The sequence below is a fragment of the Salvelinus sp. IW2-2015 genome, linkage group LG8 (assembly GCF_002910315.2).
Source record: "Salvelinus sp. IW2-2015 linkage group LG8, ASM291031v2, whole genome shotgun sequence".
Classification (NCBI taxonomy): Eukaryota; Metazoa; Chordata; class Actinopteri; order Salmoniformes; family Salmonidae; genus Salvelinus; species Salvelinus sp. IW2-2015.
In genome coordinates, this window is record NC_036848.1 from 51,934,135 (window position 1) to 51,951,770 (window position 17,636).

Here is a 17,636-nt window from a genome sequence, read left to right on the forward strand (position 1 = left end):
TTTCAACTGGGCATAGCAGAGCTTTATCTTTGAGGTTTTTCTGAGATAGGATTCCTGCATTTGTATGGAAGACAGGGTGTAGCATGACATTAAAAGCTAGACGGACGATCTTGAAAGATTCTATCCTCAGACCACAACAGGAGAGTAACTGTAAATCTAAGGCGAGAGGCTTCATCTGATGTTTTCCCAGGGTAGCTTCAAGGACACTATTTGTCATTATGTTTCCATATGAAGCCTGAGGAGAAAAAAGTGGTTATAAACATGACATTAAACTGAACTAAACTCTGAGGGCTTTCAAATAATGTTTCAGACACCTCGGCCAGCCTTACCCATAAATATCAGAGGTGCGTCAATAGATAAAAGATTTTTAGATGACAAATAGTAGAGGTATACCTGAAAACATAAATACAAGTCATTCAACCCATGTCCTTTTTCCTGTTGGTATACCTGAAAACATAAATACAAGTAATTCAATCCATATTATTTTTCCTGTTGGTATATATATATATATATATATATATATATATATATTTGTATTTATCCTTTATTTAACTAAGCATTATCAGAACTCATGATAAGACCCAGATGCAGACAGCTAGAATCACAGATGTTTATTGATCCTAACAGGCGTCAGGCAAAAGACAGGTCAAGGGCAGGCAGGGGTTCGTAATCCAGGGCAGAGTCAGTAAGGTAAAGAACAGCAGGCAGGCTCGGGGTCAGGGCAGGCAGAATGGTCAGAACTGGGGAAACTAGGAAACAGAAACTTGAGAAAGCAGGAAGACGGGAAAGCACACTAGTAAGAACTGGCAACAGACAAACAGAGAACACAGGTTTAAATACACAGGGGATAATGGGGAAGATAGGCAACACCTGGAGGGGGGTGGAGACAAGCACAAAGACAGGTGAAACCGATCAGGGTGTGACAGGTATACTTGAAAACATAAATACAAGTAATTCAATCCATGTCCACTTTCCTGTTGGTATACCTAAAAACATGAATAGAAGTCATTCAATCCATGTCCTTGTGATTTACTATTGACAAACCAAGATTGTACAACATGTCGTGGTTGATTTGATCAGTCAGGTACTCATACTTTGCCAATTTGCATCATCATGATGATGTGGCCGGTGACACTTTGCTTCCTGAAAGTCCAATAGGTCGTTGTCAATAAAGGTTTACAGTACTGTGCAGAGCGTTCAATTTGGCTGCTGGGGGGCAAGGACAACTATGTGCAGTTTACAAGGGATTGTTAAATAAATGTTATAACTATTCYGTTTTAATATCATCTCTTGAATAGCATAGTCAGAACTACACATTTCTGATTATTCCACATTTAGCTCTATCATCAGAGTGGTACAGCAAGTAACTGCATGCTTTTCATCATCAGTAAAACAACTGATCATGTAATTTCAGATATGTGAGGGTATCCTCAAGTAGCCTATCAATTTGGCATGTCGCTAGCCAACTAGCTAAGCAAACGACGTGTCATTTAGCTTGCCTCATCAGGGATTAGGCTTTTGGAAAGAGCTTGACATCTGCAAGTTGTCAGTCGGACTTCTGTCAGCACCACTATAGATGACAAGCGAATCAAACAATATTTGGATATAGCCATCTAGTTTGTCCCCTGGAAGTTAGCCTGTTAAGTAGCCATATTGATGTAATCTGTTATTATCTAGCTGGCCAAATTGACATGGTCCATCAATCAATGTAGCCTGTCATGTCTGTCAGCAGCAATCGTGATTGAACACTATTAAAAACAATGTTGAAATGGGGATAATGTTAGTTAACTTTGCTAGGTAGGGCTACGTTGGTTGGAGAACACAAGTACATTAGGTCTACTTGCCACTATGTTTAGCCAACTGTACAAAGTTTCTACCGGTAGCTTGCAAAGTAAACATTACATCGGKAAATTAACCCTTCTGCTGCTTGACAGGCAATTAATGCCAACAAAGGATGGGAAATTAATCAAAACCACTCATACTTGCCAGGTATAGTTAACTTTTATTTGATATCACTCAAATATCAAATTGATGGTGGCCAATATTGAGTGATATTGTGAGGCTACTCCTACGTATCTGAAATTACATGATCAATGGATGTTTACTGATGATGAAAAGCATGTAGTTACTTGCTGTATAACTCTGATGATAGAGCTAAATGTGCACAGTTGTTTTGCATGGAATAATCCAACTTTTTTTTCTGACTTTGCTCTTCAAGAGATGATGACATTACAACCAAATAATTAACATTTATTTAACAATCCTTTGAAAACGGCACGCAGTTGTCAATGATTTTAGTGGAGCTGGTGGTCTCCTTGCCCACCAGCAGGCAAATCGAACACTCTGCACCTTATTGCGCATTTTACTGATAACAACCTATATCTTGAAAACTTAACTGCTGTCATGCAAAACATTTCGGGACTGTATCAACAGTGGACTAATGATACAAAATAACAAAATATAGTTTTTTAGTGATGATTAAGATGATTTACTTTCCTTCTCAAACACCTGGTTTAAAATATTGACTTTGTTGTACTAGTAATGCATACTGTAGTTACGGTCAGTATTTGAGGTGTAACATTATTCTACAATGCATATGASAGTTCACAGTACATACAGTTATATAGTGCTACTCTCAGTTTGCTGTGAAACCACTGCAAATCAAGGCCTGATTTTACTATAGGTGGTGAAAAGCTAAGGTGGTTTCATTCTCTGTCCTGCTCCGATAACCTTTTAAGACTATACAAAACCCTCCCTTTAATACAGAAGACATTGCTTGATGCTTTCATAATGAAAACAAATAGTACCCTCTGTTGTCGTGTTACACATGGTTGTTTTTTATGGGACAAGTGGTTCTTTATGTCCCTTAAGATATCACATTATGTAAAGGAGAATGGATTTCTGCATGAGGTACTGTATGTCTTTATTATGTACTGGACAACACCTTGAAGTTAAGTTTTTTATTTTTACCAAATACCCATTGTCCCTGTACTGTAGGCTACCTGAGCCCCATTGTCCCTGAGACATTCTTAACAGTACGTTCAGTAAATTGTAAAAAAATGTATAAAAAAATTGACTGGTGCTGATCCCTCCATCAGTAATCAGCCACATAATTAATCACGAACATAGAATAATTACTCAGAGATCTGTAATGATCTGCACTTCATTTAACTAAGTATAATACACCTCCATTGATTAATTACCGCTTGTTATATAATGAATTATGATAGACATTTTGGGAGTCTGCAGTTTCTTAGCAGGAGCATGACTCACTGTGCCTTCCAGGTATTACTTACTGCATGTGACTCTTGCTACAGTGTGCACATTTTTTTCTGGATCAATAAGGGGCTTATGTGGTGGGTGTAGTGGGGGGTGGAGCATGGGGCGTGGCAATGGGCGTGGTAATGYGCGTGGTCAGCCCGCATTTCAGAGATCATTCTAGAGGCCCCAATCTTGGTGGTGTAGATAATTTTTTTTGCATTTTTAACCCAATTTTCTCAAATTCTACAAATTTCTCTGTGGAGCTGAGCAAAAATGTTGCAGTTTTAAAGTAAATATTCGTAGTTTCTATGCCTTTTGCCATGGCTAATGCTCAAACATAATAACAAAATCAATACTGCTAAATTCATTGTTTTTGGAATTTTGAATTCTCCCTGARTGTCTAGCTTTTATTTAGGTGATTGTTAGCTCTCAAAGATTATATTGTTACAAAATATATAGGTCCATTATATTTTCTACATACTTTATATCTGTTATATACTTTACAAATCTTAGTCGTTTAAGTTTACACTGGAAGTGTTTTCCCATCCTAAAATGATGTCTATATATATACAGTGCCTTCGGYAATTATTCAGACCCCTTGACTTTTTACACATTTTGWTACGTTACAGCCTTATTGTAAAATGTATTCAATTGTTTTTTTCCCCTCATCAATCAACACATAATACCCCATAATGACAAAGCAAAAACAGGTTTTTAGAAATMTTTTCAAATTTWTAAACAAACAACAACTGAAATGTGACATTAACATAAGTATTCAGACCATTTACTCAGTACTTTGTTGAAGCACMTTTGACAGCAATTACAGCATCGAGTCTTCTTGAGTATGATGCTACAAGATTGGCACACCTGTATTTGGGGAGTTCCTCCAATTCATCTCTGCAGATCCTCTCAAGTTCTGTCAGGTTGGATGGGGAGCGTTGCTGCACAGCTATTTTCAGGTCTCTCCAGAGATGTTAGATCGGGTTCAAGTCTGTGCTCTGACTTGGTCTTTTACCAAATAGGGCTAGCTTCTGTATACCACCCCTACTTTGTCACAACACAACTGATTGGCTCAAACGCATTAAGAATGAAAGAAATTCCACAAATTAACTTTTAACAAGGCACATCTGTTAATTTAATTGCATTCCAGGTGACTACCTCATGAAACTGGTTGAGAGAATGCCAAGAGTGTGCAAAGTCGTCATCAAGGCGAAGGGTGGCTACTTTGAAGAATCTCAAATATTTAATATATTTTGATTTGTTTAACACTTTTTTGGTTACTACATGGATTCCATTTGTGTTATTTCATAGTMTTGATGTCTTCACTATTGTTCTACAATGTAGAAAATAGTCAAAATAAAGAAAAACCCTTGAATGAGTAGGTGTGTCCAAACTTTTGTCTGGTACTGTATATAGTYTATCTGCAGTCTTGGAACAATAACGACAGACTGGTAAATGGAGGTTGGCTTTGATGTTCTGTACCTGCTGTTTGAAGTATCTCCTGTCCTCCTCATCCACCAGCACCAGGTTGAGGAAGTACCGCACAGAGAACTTCTTGTTGACGTCCCTCATTGGTGGTCGTAGCCAGCCAAAAACAGACGGATGGGAATGGACTCTCCTAAGAGTGAAAGAACAGGCATGAAGAGGATTGTGAAACAAGTTCCATGGCAAGAAGAGACAGATGTACACTAGTCCMGAAAACATTATGCTGCTTTGGTGGGGTGGAATAACAAAATAAAATAGATGAATTGAAATAAAAAATCATAATATTGGGACAAATCAACACCATATTGTGCTTACCTTTCACAGGGGCGCCATCCATTATGTCATACTTGGCGACAGTTTCCGTCTCTGTAGTTGTGCTAGGCCCTGCGAAGGAATGTCACATGACCAAATACATACATTGCACTCTGTTCTTAAAGCAAACGCCGAGATTACAGGGCAGTTTTACGTTTTCACAACATTTGAAATCTGAAGAAACTGGAACATTCAATAATTTWAAATAAAACATTTATTTAAAAGAGTAACATCTTATGCCGTTTTAAGTGAACTATCCATTGAAGTAAACCTCATCTCACCTATTCCAGTCATCTCCTTCTTTATCCACTYAAGTTCCATGTGCTGGATTTTGATTCTCACCAGAAGGAAATAGATMTTACCCACAATMACATCTTTCAAGTGGTATCTGAGAAGACAGTTGAGGTCAGGTCAATTTATATATTTATAATAATGTATATATAACTTCTATAATCATTTATTTAATTTATGATTTATGAATTCTGAATCTGAAACAGATTTTGACATGTATTTGCTACTGTGCTATGGTTTGAATGCATAAATGTCTTATAGTGGTATATATAAACTCAGCAAAAAAAGAAACGTTTTTCAGGACCCTGTCTTTTAAAGATAATTCGTAAAAATCCAAATAACTTCACATATCTTCATTGTAAAGGGTTTAAACACTGTTTCCCATGCTTGTTTAACTTCTACTTGGTACTCATCCCGGATCCGGAGCACCCTCATCAGTAAAAAAGCTGACTAGCATAGCCTAGCATAGCGCCACAAGTAAATACTAGCATCTAAATATCATGAAATCACAAGTCCAAGACACCAGATGAAAGATACACATCTTGTGAATCCAGCCATCATTTCCGATTTTTTAAATGTTTTTACAGGGAAACACAATATGTATTTCTATTAGCTAACCACCGATAGCAAAAGACCCAACCGCATATTTTCAATTTTTTTTCTGCATAGGTAGCTATCACAAATTCGACCAAATAAAGATATAATAGTCACTAACCAAGAAACAACTGATACTATACAATTTATTGTATAGCATATGTTTTGTTCGAAAAATTTGCATATTTCAGGTATAAATCATATGTTTTACATTGCAGTAGTCTCACCAAAGCAGCTAGAATTACTACAGAAACCAACGTGAAATACCAATACTCATCATAAAACATTTATGAAAAATACACGGTGTACAGCAAATGAACACAAACATCTTGTGAATCAGCCAATATTTCAGTTTAAGTTTTTACAGCGAAAACACAATATAGCATTATATTAGCTTACTACAATAGCCTACCACACAGCCGCCTTCATTCAAGGCACGTTAGCGATAGGCGAATAAACCAGCAAAATATATAATTTTTCTCACTAACCTTCTCAAACTTCATCAGATGACAGTCCTATAACATCATTACACAATACATATATGGTTTGTTCCAAAATGTGCATATTTAGCGGCACAAATCGTGGTGAACAATGTGAATACGTAGTGAAATGCAGAAATATTGTCCTGAGAAATCTTGGAGGCACCTATTCTAATCAAATAACTAATCATAATCTAAAAAATACATGTTGGACAGCAAATTAAAGATACACTAGTTCTTAATGCAACCGCTGTGTTAGATTTTTAAAATTAACTTTAGTACGACTTACAGCTTACGTTATAGCGATACAGCGCCCAAAATCAGCGCCCAAATACGTCTAAACATTTTCGACAGAAATACGAAAAAACATATAAATCGTTCCTACTATTGATGAGCTTCCATCAGAACTTGTACAAGTTGTCCTTTGTCCAGAATAATTGTTGTTCGGTTGTAGAATGTCGTTTTCATCTGTAGAACGCTAGCCAACGCTAGCCATGCGGCACAGAAGTGTCCAAATCCCCAGAACGCATGACAAAGAAAATACCGAAATCGGAATAAACTTATATAAACTGATATAAGTCGCGTTTAATATAACTAGTTGATGATGTGTTTTAACACACTATATCGAATAAAATCAGAGCCGGATATATCTAACGCCTATAACGACAGCTTTTCAGAATGCAATCCTGAGGTCTGTCTCGCGCCAAGACGAACGGTGAAAATACTACACCCACGGTTCCAAGAGCTCTTGTTCGGCCTCAGATCTAGCTAGACACCCCATTCCAATTCTCACTGCCTACTGACATCTAGMGGAAGGCGTATGCAGTGCATGTAGACCCATAGATTCCATGCAAATGAATAAACTGACCCTGGAACAGAGCCCTCGATTTCAGATTTCTCACTTCCTGACAGGAAGTTTGCTGCAAAATGAGTTCTGTTTTACTCACAGATATAATTCAAACGGTTTTAGAAACTAGAGAGTGTTTRCTATCCAATAGTAATAATAATATGCATATTGTACGAGCAAGAGTACGAGGCAGTTTAATTTGTGAACGATTTTTTACAAAGTGAGAACAGCGCCCCCCCTATTGAGAAATAATTAATGAACATGCACCTGTGGAACGATCGTTAAGACACTAACAGCTTACAGACAGTGGGCAATTAAGGTCACAGTTATGAAAACTTAGGACACTAAAGAGGCCTTTCTACTGACTCTAAAAAACACCAAAAGAAAGATGCCCAGGGTCCCTGCTCATCTGCGTGAACGTGCCTTAAGCATGCTGCAAGGAGGCATGAGGACTGCAGATGTGGCCAGGGCAATAKATTGRAATGTCCGTACTGTGAGACGCCTATAAGACAAGTACAGAATGGCAACAACAACTGCCCGAGTTACACCAGGAACGCACAATCCCTCCAGCAGTGCTCAGACTGTCCGCAATAGGCTGAGAGAGGCTGGACTGAGGGCTTGTGGCCTGTTGTAAGGCAAGTCCTCACCAGACATCACTGGCAACAACGTCGCCTATGGGCACAAACCCACCGTCGCTGGACCAGACAGYACTGGCAAAAAGTGCTCTTCACTGACGAGTCGCGGTTTTGTCTCACCAGGGGTGATGGTCGGATTCACGRTTATCGTCGAAGGAATGAGCGTTACACCYAGGCCTGTACTCTGGAGCGGGATRGATTTGGAGGTGGAGGGTCCGTCATGGTCTGGGGCAGTGTGTCACAGCATCATCGGACTGAGCTTGTTGTCATTGCAGGCAATCTCAATGCTGTGCGTTACAGGGAAGACATCCTCCTCCCTCATGTGGTACCCTTCCTGCAGGCTCATCCTGACATGACCCTCCAGCATGACAATGCCACCAGCCATACTGCTCGTTTTGTGCTTGATTTCCTGCAAGACAGGAATGTCATGGCCAGCGAAGAGCCTGCATCTCAATCACATTGAGCACGTCTGGGACCTGTTGGATCGGAGGGTGAGGGCTAGGGCCATTGCCCCCAGAAATGTCTGGGAACTTGCAGGTGCCTTGGTGGGAGAGTGGGGTAACATCTCACAGCAAGAACTGGCAAATCTAGTGCAGTCCATGAGGAGGAGATGCACTGCAGTACTTAATGCAGCTGGTGGCCACACAAGAATGTTACTTTTAATATTGACCCCCCCCCTTTGTTCAGGGACACATTATTCACTTGTCTGTGGAACTTGTTCAGTTTATGTCTCAGTTTGTTGAATCTTGTTATGTTCATACAAATATGTACACATCTTAAGTTTGCTGAAAATAAACGCACTTGACAGTGAGAGGACGTTTCTTTTTTTACTGTGTTTACATCTCGCATACATTACATGGCCATAAATTTAGTCTGCGTGGAATGTTATCAATGGTCAGGGCATGTGTTTACTGTAATTTCATTTTTTAAACATTTATTATTCAACCTTTATTTAAGAGGAGGTCATGCGAACCGTACCAGGATTTCCYATACTTCAGTTTGTGACCACTATTGTGCATTACGGCTTGAAATAGAAACTGCATAGGCTTTTGTAGTGATACTAACCTTGGCTTGACTAAACATAAACAATATTTTGGAGGCTATATTTTATATATTTGAACCAATCTCCACAGCAACCACTTTTGCAAGATACAACCTTACCTTAGCTTTGCCTAAAGGAACAAAGAAAGAATCCATGTTCAAAGAAATCAGTGTTGAATCTGTTTRCCCCTGTGAGGTGTTCCTTTAATCACTTAACAATTAGTCTCTTTGCCCTTTCACTCACCTCATGCACACTTACTGTTAATTCATCACTGCTTCTGTTTCGTCACACCAGCGGGTCCCCTCTCCCACTCTGACATTAAAGCCTTCCACTAAACCCTTTAGACCCACATTTGGTTTCCCGCATCCACCACACGGGTGAAGGTCTGTCTCAATCCGATCCAGCTTCTCAGCACTACCCTCATATCTCCGCTCACATTCTGTTGGCATTTATTCCCCACACAAAATCCAATCAGAATCAGTTGGCCTCGAGTCCTGGCACTGGTTCTATCGTGCCACAACTGCAACTCTCTCTTATCTTGCCATGTGTCCCTTTCACAATGCCTGTCGTTGTGGCAACTGTGTCACTTCCAATGGTCTTTGTGGAACCTACAGCCCGTCCCAGACATTTGTCCACTGACCTACTGATCCAAGGCATTTGACCTTCTGTTAACATGTAAATGAGAAATGTAGTTTGATGATACTCGATAAAATGTATATTTTATTTATTTTGAAACTTGTCATTATCCCTTATGTTGTGCTGTGGAGGCTTGCACTGATTATGGTTGACTTAATTTCTGTCAGTTGGATTTTTCAGGTCAACAACTGTGGCTCATCATGATTTTACCTAGTTGTGGTTTATCTCTACTTGAATGAGTGAGAGTTCATTGAACTGTGTGCAGTGACCTTTTTAGTGGTTGTTTGTGTTTGAAAAGGTGGTTTTGGATCTCAATTTGGCCTCTGTGAATACAGGTAACTGTTTAGATCCTGAGAATGCTTAAGCATGTTGTCATTTTGTCACGCCCTGACCTTAGATATCTCTGTTTTTCTATATATTTTGGTTAGGTCAGGGTGTGACTAGGGTGGGTACTCTAGTTTTTGTATGTCTAGGGTTTTTGTATGTCTAGGGGTTTWTGTATGTCTATGTTGGCCTGATATGGTTCCCAATCAGAGACAGCTGGTTATCGTTGTCTCTGATTGGGGATCATATTTAGGTAGCCATTTTCCTCATTTGTGTTGTGGGATCTTGTCTACATTGAGTTGCCTGAGTGCATATAAGTAGCGTTTTGTTTTGTTAGGTGAGTTTCAGTTGATTAAAATTATGTGGAACTCTACGCACGCTGCGCATTGGTCTCATCATTACAACGATCGTGACACATTTTCCCAGAGATAAAATTAGAGTCCTGAGAGGGAATTACAAAGAAATAATGCAATCCATCTCCCTTTCTCTCTGTCGGTCGCAGAAACTCTGAGTTTGTTTGTTTACGTCAGTCATGCATTATTGAGCAGCGCTTTAAACATTACCACTCTCCTGTCATGAGAACCAGCGTCTTCTCTGTTCCAGGGTTGAAGTACAGGTGTAGGATCTTAATTTGACCTATATTGTCATAGCAAAATAATCCTGCAGCAACAGGAATTTAATGTTTAGTCCATAATGTTGCTTGATCGGTGGTTAGAATATTAGCTGGCCAAAAGTAGGTTATATTAAAAGTGTATTATTACTAATATAACTGTTAGTGTGGGTTTTCAGTGAATTTATGTAAATCAAAAAACGAATCTGCATTTTCTGTGGCACAGGGAAAATTCTCAGCAACAAAAGAGCGATCAAATTAAGACCGTACATTTGTWGCAGGCTTAGTTCCAACAAACAAACATGTTTACCTACACTTTGGTTACAAAATTAATCATAAATTAATGCATTGGTTCATTTCATGCAGTAGATTGATGTGTGTGAGAACTTTCATGAGCGAATGAGAAAAATAGAATCGTACTCATTGGAAAGGGATCCTGTCCCCTCCATATTTTCAAATGTGGTATATACTAAGTTTCATAGTTATATTTGCAATGCAAATATCCTTCAATAATAAATAGATATATTATTGTGTAAGTCTTTTTAATAACATGGGAAATTGATTGAAAAGGTAGGCTAGTGCCCATTTATTAAACATTCATTTGAATTCTACCATGATATTAATAATCCTGGTATTTTAGTCAGTGGCGTCTCTCATTGCATAATTTTCAGTGCAGAATTATACAGAAATGTGGCTGATGTAACCATGGAAACATAGGATTAAAGCAGTCTCTGCTGCAACTTTATTCTTGTGTGGCAGAAGCTAAGTTTAATGCAACTCTGGAAGCTAATTCAATACCGCACATGAACACCAAGGGCTCAGTTTTGACAGCTTAAATAAGTGGTGTCAAATGAAAACATAATACACCCAACACTTTTACTTCAAAACCTCTAATTCTGTGACATGTAGGGTGATTTTCATTTCTGCGGGTTTAGAAGGGTGTGGGTACAAGCCCTCTGATTCAGACATAACTCACATTCTAAACCTGTTTTAAAATGAATGATGTGCTTAAAGTGATAAGGTGCATTTTTTTGTACCCTGTCAAAATATCAGCCTTTTCATCCACTTAATTAGGGGATAAACAAGCCAATAAATGACATATCACCAATAATTTATTTGAGCCATGCAACAAACTAATTTGGTACTTTGCCACTTAAAGACTGGAAGTTCAGCATTGTAGTTTCACAAAGCCCAGTTCAGTCAAAAACGTGATTTTCTTGGTATATATATTAAATTATACTGTATGTATATGTTATATATATTAAATATATATTATTATATTATATAATTAAATATATATTATTATATATAATATATTATATCTACACTATGAGGTTGGAATAATACTGTGAAATTGTGAAAATTATGATAATGACCTTTTGTTTAAGAGCGGTTTCAAAAGACCACCTGAAATTTCTCCTGTTTTGTGGGATGGAGTTTTGGCCTTCATGTTGTGTTTTTTACTTAATAGATCAATAAGAAAGAGAGCCCCCCCCCCCCCCCCACACACACACACAGACGTCCTGACGCACTCTTAATTTGTTACCCAGAAATTATTTGAAATTGAGATAAAAACGGCTGCATTGGACCTTTAAACTTAAAAATCAATGTTGTTACATGCTACCCGTATGATTTGTGATTGATCCACTATTATTGTTGCACCTCTCTTTTTAGAGAATCAGTCAAACTCCCCCCAAAACTATCATGATAACTGATGCTAAATTACATAATACAGAAACTAATTTGCACTAAGAAATACACTTGAGTCAGTCCCATGCATTGGCAGTTCAACCAAACGTGAGGTAATGGGAGGTTTAGGAACCTGAAAAATGCAGCGCTAATGTACCAGTGAATTTCTGAAGGACAGGGCAATTAACAGGCTTCAAGGGGAATACAGTCGTTTATTGAGGGAGGGAGCGGCACAGTTGATCATTCCGTTCCCCCAATGATAAAGGGCTAAATTGATCGGCGTGTCTCGCAGTGTATCACCGACAGACATTGTGCTGAAGGCCTCTTTACTCTTGACTAATATGCCTTTGTTACCTAATTCAGAAGCTTTTATATCTTCCTTATACATTAGAGGCCTAGTGGGTGAAATTGAACCTATTCTAAAATGTCACAAGCCATACTGTGAAAGGTTGAAAATTCCATCCATGGCATTTTTCACCCCATATGTCTCAATAAGAACTTTGAACATAGCAATCTAAGATTAGATTTTATTTTTAAAACTACACTTTAGATTTTGAACCTCTGCTGCTTTTAACTCAAAATAAAATAGTAAAGGTAAAGGGCTATATCAATCTTGCCATTGATTTATTTCCAATATGGAGTTTTTTTTGTTGTTGTGGCCTTGGGCATGCATGTTACACCTAAACACTCAGGGCCGACTCTACTAATAAGCCACATAAGCAGCCACTTAGGGCCCCGCTGCTGCTAGTGGCCCCGCCGCTGCTAGTGGCCCCGCCGCTGCTAGTGGCCCCGCTGCTGCTATTGGCCCCGCCGCTGCTAGTGGCCCCGCCGCTGCTAGTGGGCCCGCAGCTACTAGTGGGCACCCGATCAAAGGAGGAACTCCGTCTGTTGAGACCCTGACTAATAGTATACTATAATACACAAGGTCTAATTTCGAAATTTGGTAGGGTTAGCAGACTATTCTCTTATGTCAAAACATTTAGCTTAGGGCACCCAAAAGTCTAGGGCCGGTCCTGTACACACTCAATGAGAACATAGTGGGCAAAAAGAAAATTAATGAAGTTGGTTTTCCTTACTGCTATGCTCTGTGGATGGCATTTCCGTTGCCTCAGAGAAAGTGTTTTGCTAGTTACAATGTAATTTAGTTTTATTTGTATGGTATTTTCTTCAAGTTAGACAACTTAAGAATAGACCTTCAAGGGCCAATCAGCAGTTGTTTCGGTAAAAAGCTGAAGGATGGGGCTGGAGAAATGTAACCACTCTGAAATTCATAGACAGAGCTATGGATGCAAGGACTGACCAATTCATGATATCAGTTTTAACCATGTTTTTCAGGGTATACAGTGTTCGTTTACATTTACCTTGTTTACAAAACAAGATTATATTTTGGGTTCTGATGGGGTACGACAGTTAAACTAAGCTCATGAGACATTTATAAGTTATATTCTTCATGAATCAATGGGTACATCATTCATTTATAAGTCCAAAAATGGATGTAGCAACTGCTGATTGCCCCTTTAAGGCATATAAAGCAAACCAAGTGTGAGTAGCAAGTGGACCATGTAAACTGCGTTGAGAAAACAAAAGTACCCTCCATGGCACCCTGTGTATGGCAAGGTTTATTTMCAGGGTTTCTGTCTATACAGGGCCTATCTAATGMTGCAGATGTAASGAGATGCATACTCTCTATGCAATCTCTCTGTGCATTCTCAAGGGTGCTCCAGTCCTCGCGGTCTGCAGTCTATGTTGGTTCCAGATTTGATAGACCTTATTTGTGACAGTAGTTGATCAAGTATGTACTGTACCAAAGATATACAAATACCAGCAGCCATGTCTGCTGACCTAGAGGACTGGAATTGGGAACTGCAGCACAGTGGGCACAACAGGCACCACAACCTTTTGGTTAGACAAACCCCCCAAAATATTGATAATATCATTCAGGTGGTTGGGCAACATTTTTCTACTTGACAATTACACTCATGCTGCCAAACATACCCTCGTAAAACGGACTATCCTACCGATCGTTGACTTCGGTGATGTCATTTACAAAATAGCCTCCAACACTCTACTCAGCAAATTGGATGTAGTCTATCACAGTGCCATCCGTTTTGTCACCAAAGCCCCATATTCTACCCACCACTGCGACCTGTATGCTCTCGTTGGCTGGCCCTCGCTTCATATTCGTGGCCAAACCCACTGGTTCCAGGTCATCTATAAGTCTTTGCTAGGTTAAGCCCCACGTTATTTCAGCTCACTGGTCACCATAGCAGCACCCACCCGTAGCACGCYCTCCAGCAGGTATATTTCACTGGTCACCCCCAAAGCCAACTCCTCTTTTGGCCGCCTTTCCTTCCAGTTCTCTGCTGCCAATGATTGGAACGAATTGCAAAAATCACTGAAGCTGGAGACTTATATCTCCCTCACTAGCTTTAAGCATCAGCTGCCAGAGCAGCTTACCAATCATTGCACCTGTACATAGCACATCTGTAAATAGCCCACCCAACTACCGCATCCCCATGTTGTTATTTTTTTGTTCATTGCTCCTTTGCACCTCAGTATCTCTACTTGCACATTTATCTTCTGCACATCTATCACTCCAGTGTTTAATTGCTAAATTGTAATTATTTTGCCACTACGGCCTATTTATTGCCTTACCTCCCTAATCTTACTATATTTGCTCACACTGTACGTTTGTTTATCTCATGTGTAACTCTGTGTTGTTGTTTGTGTCGCACTGCTTTGCTCTATCTTGGCCAGGTCGCAGTTGTAAATGAGAACTTGTCTCAACTGGCCTACCTGGTTAAATAATACAAAAAATTGTCCTCAGACATTACTACTTCAGCATATTTCATATGTTATTTTCCATTCTACTTTATTCAAATGAGAAAACAGAATACTGTCAAAAAGGTATAGCAGGCTAGGTTACAAGGATATTGGGCTTTTACTGCACAAGTCCAAAATATGAAATTTCCACCAAATAAAATAAAACCAGCAGCTTAGGCTACTAATTGTAAGTGATATCAACCACTGAAATATTTCAGATTAGTGTGATCTGGTTCTACTGCAAGAAAGTGTTCAAATGCTTAAATCCAATCTCTTTGGTATTACAGTTGTGACTGAATTTGCCTTTTCATTGATGGGGTATTACATGAACTACATATCATCACTGTTAAAGGTTTCCATTAGATATTTGGTATTTTWTTAGGATCCCCATTAGCTGTTGCAAAAGCAGCAGCTACTCTTCCTGGGGTCCACACAAAACATGAAACATAATACAGAATGACATAATACAGAACATCATTAGACAAGAACAGCTCAAGGACAGAACTACATACATTAGGGATCCAATGTTGCTTTCCACCTTTGTAAAATAACATGAAAAGAAGAAGCTGTAAACCGAGTTTGATGACGTTTCCCCACCAAGCAGTCTGTTCCTGCTTCCTCATTGTTTGAAGCTTTGAACGCTTCACAGTATGTGAGAGCTAAAGCATGAACACACTCTCTCCTCATCTCTCCCATCTACTCCTTGTTGCCTGGCCGCTGCACTCAGCCACTCACTTTTCGGCGTACACTGCAGTCAGCCAACAACACTCTCCCCATTCCAATGCTACTATTGCACCTGCTTGCACTCACCTTAGCTGTCCACATCACTCACATGTTAACTTGGTGGGRGCTCTACCTCGCAGCAGCACACTGCACTCCAATGATCCTATCATACATCCTGCCAGTGAGAGCACTAAGGCCCCCGGGGACTCTTGTGTGAGGCCTGTTCCTTCTTCTAGCCCACCACATATGGTTGGGAAATAGTTTGTATGAAAAAATATATATATATAATAATTGTATGATAATTTGGCTAAATGATGATAAATTTAGTCTAAGATTTTGGCCACAAAGTGCTTATTAGAGGGTATATGGTTTATTTGTCAGACCAGTGTTGATGTGTAAACAAGGCTTTTAATTAGGCTAGAGAAGGCTAAAGAGCCTGAGAGGAAACAGAGGCTCAATTCAGAGATCTCTCTAACATAGCCTATACCCTCTGGGAAATACTTCAATTAAAGTGCAAGCTACCACCGTTTTATGACATTCAGTACCAACATGGGGAAGTATTGAGGATTTTAAAAGTTTTGGATATAAAAGAATACTGTGCCATTAACTAGCTAAAAAAGACAACGCCAGTCCAATGTAATACAAATAGCGTAGCTGCTAGTAGAAAGAGTTCTATGCCGTAGTGACCAGATCCACTTTTCACCACCACCATGATTAAGCCACTGTAAATAACATCACGCTGTTTGCTTAGTGAGTACCACTTCCTCCTGATTCGGCTCTGTCACGTTCTGACCTTAGTTCCTTTTTTATGTCTTTATTTTAGTTGGTCAGGGCGTGAGTTGGGGTGGGCATTCTATGTTGTTTTTCTATGTTTTGTTCTGTTGTTATATTTCTATGTGTTTGGCCTAGTATGGCAGGTGTCAGTCGTTGTCCCTGATTGGGAGCCATATTTAGGTAGCCTGTTTTCTATTGTGTTTTGTGGGTGGTTGTTTCCTGTGTTAGTACCATACGGGACTGTTTCGGTTGTTTGTTTGTWCTTTTGTTATTTTGTTCAGTGTTCTGTTGATTTATTAAATATCTCATTATGGACACTTACCACGCTGCACATTGGTCCGATCCTTGCTACTCCTCCTCAGACGAAGAGGAAATCTGTTACAGGCTCACACAAGGCTCGAACCCAGAACCTCTGCCTTGTTAGCACACGTAACCTTCCTGCTGAAGCGTCTTACCAGTCGGCGCTACATGAACAGTTACCTACTCGCTGGCGCAGGTGGGGACACTTCAGGCTGAGGAGTAAGCTTCACACATCCCCATGTGCTACACCAGCAAAAAAAACGATGTAACAACGTCCTTGTGACTTCCGCGGGCATTGTGTACCAATGCATGGCTGGAACCCCTATTTTAACCAATCAAAATGCAAGGCCGAAACTAACCGTTTTATAATGCACATTGAATTCAGGTGGGTCACCGATCCAAACATTGATTGCAGGGGTCTATGCCTGTAGGGTAGATTTAACAAATTCGAGTACACAGCTCTGCAGAGACCATTAAAAACTATGACAGAACATTCATCTCAGTTCTCATCTCAAAGCCACAGTTGTAGGCGTTAACAGAATTTTCTATATTTGATTGAGAGCTGACTGCTCCCCGGAGAGTGATGAATAACCCGTTACTTAGACATTGGATTAAAATTAAGAATGACAAGGTCAAAGGTGAAGACTCGAAAGAGACTATGAGAAATCATTTAGCAGAGAGAATTCTAAAGTGTTCCAACATAGTCCATGCCGAATCATCTACTTTCCAACATACAGGTCATTCAGCTGCAGGCAAATCCAAACCAAATCATCTACTTTAACAGGAAGAGAAACATTTGACGTGGAGGGTG

The 17,636-nt window shown here is 39.5% G+C and overlaps 1 protein-coding gene and 1 long non-coding RNA gene across 2 annotated transcripts in view; one reads left to right on the plus strand and one right to left on the minus strand.

Annotated features, from left to right (window-relative positions):
• The window catches only part of LOC111968271 (CUB and sushi domain-containing protein 1-like), a 441,455-nt gene that overhangs the window by 93,849 nt on the left and 329,970 nt on the right, over positions 1–17,636 (plus strand). The window lies entirely within an intron of this gene.
• Positions 4,564–5,430, minus strand: LOC139028084 (uncharacterized). The gene is made up of 3 exons (XR_011480259.1): positions 5,340–5,430; positions 5,062–5,130; positions 4,564–4,879 (listed from the first exon to the last, which is right to left on the minus strand). It is a non-coding gene; the product is annotated as an uncharacterized lncRNA (long non-coding RNA).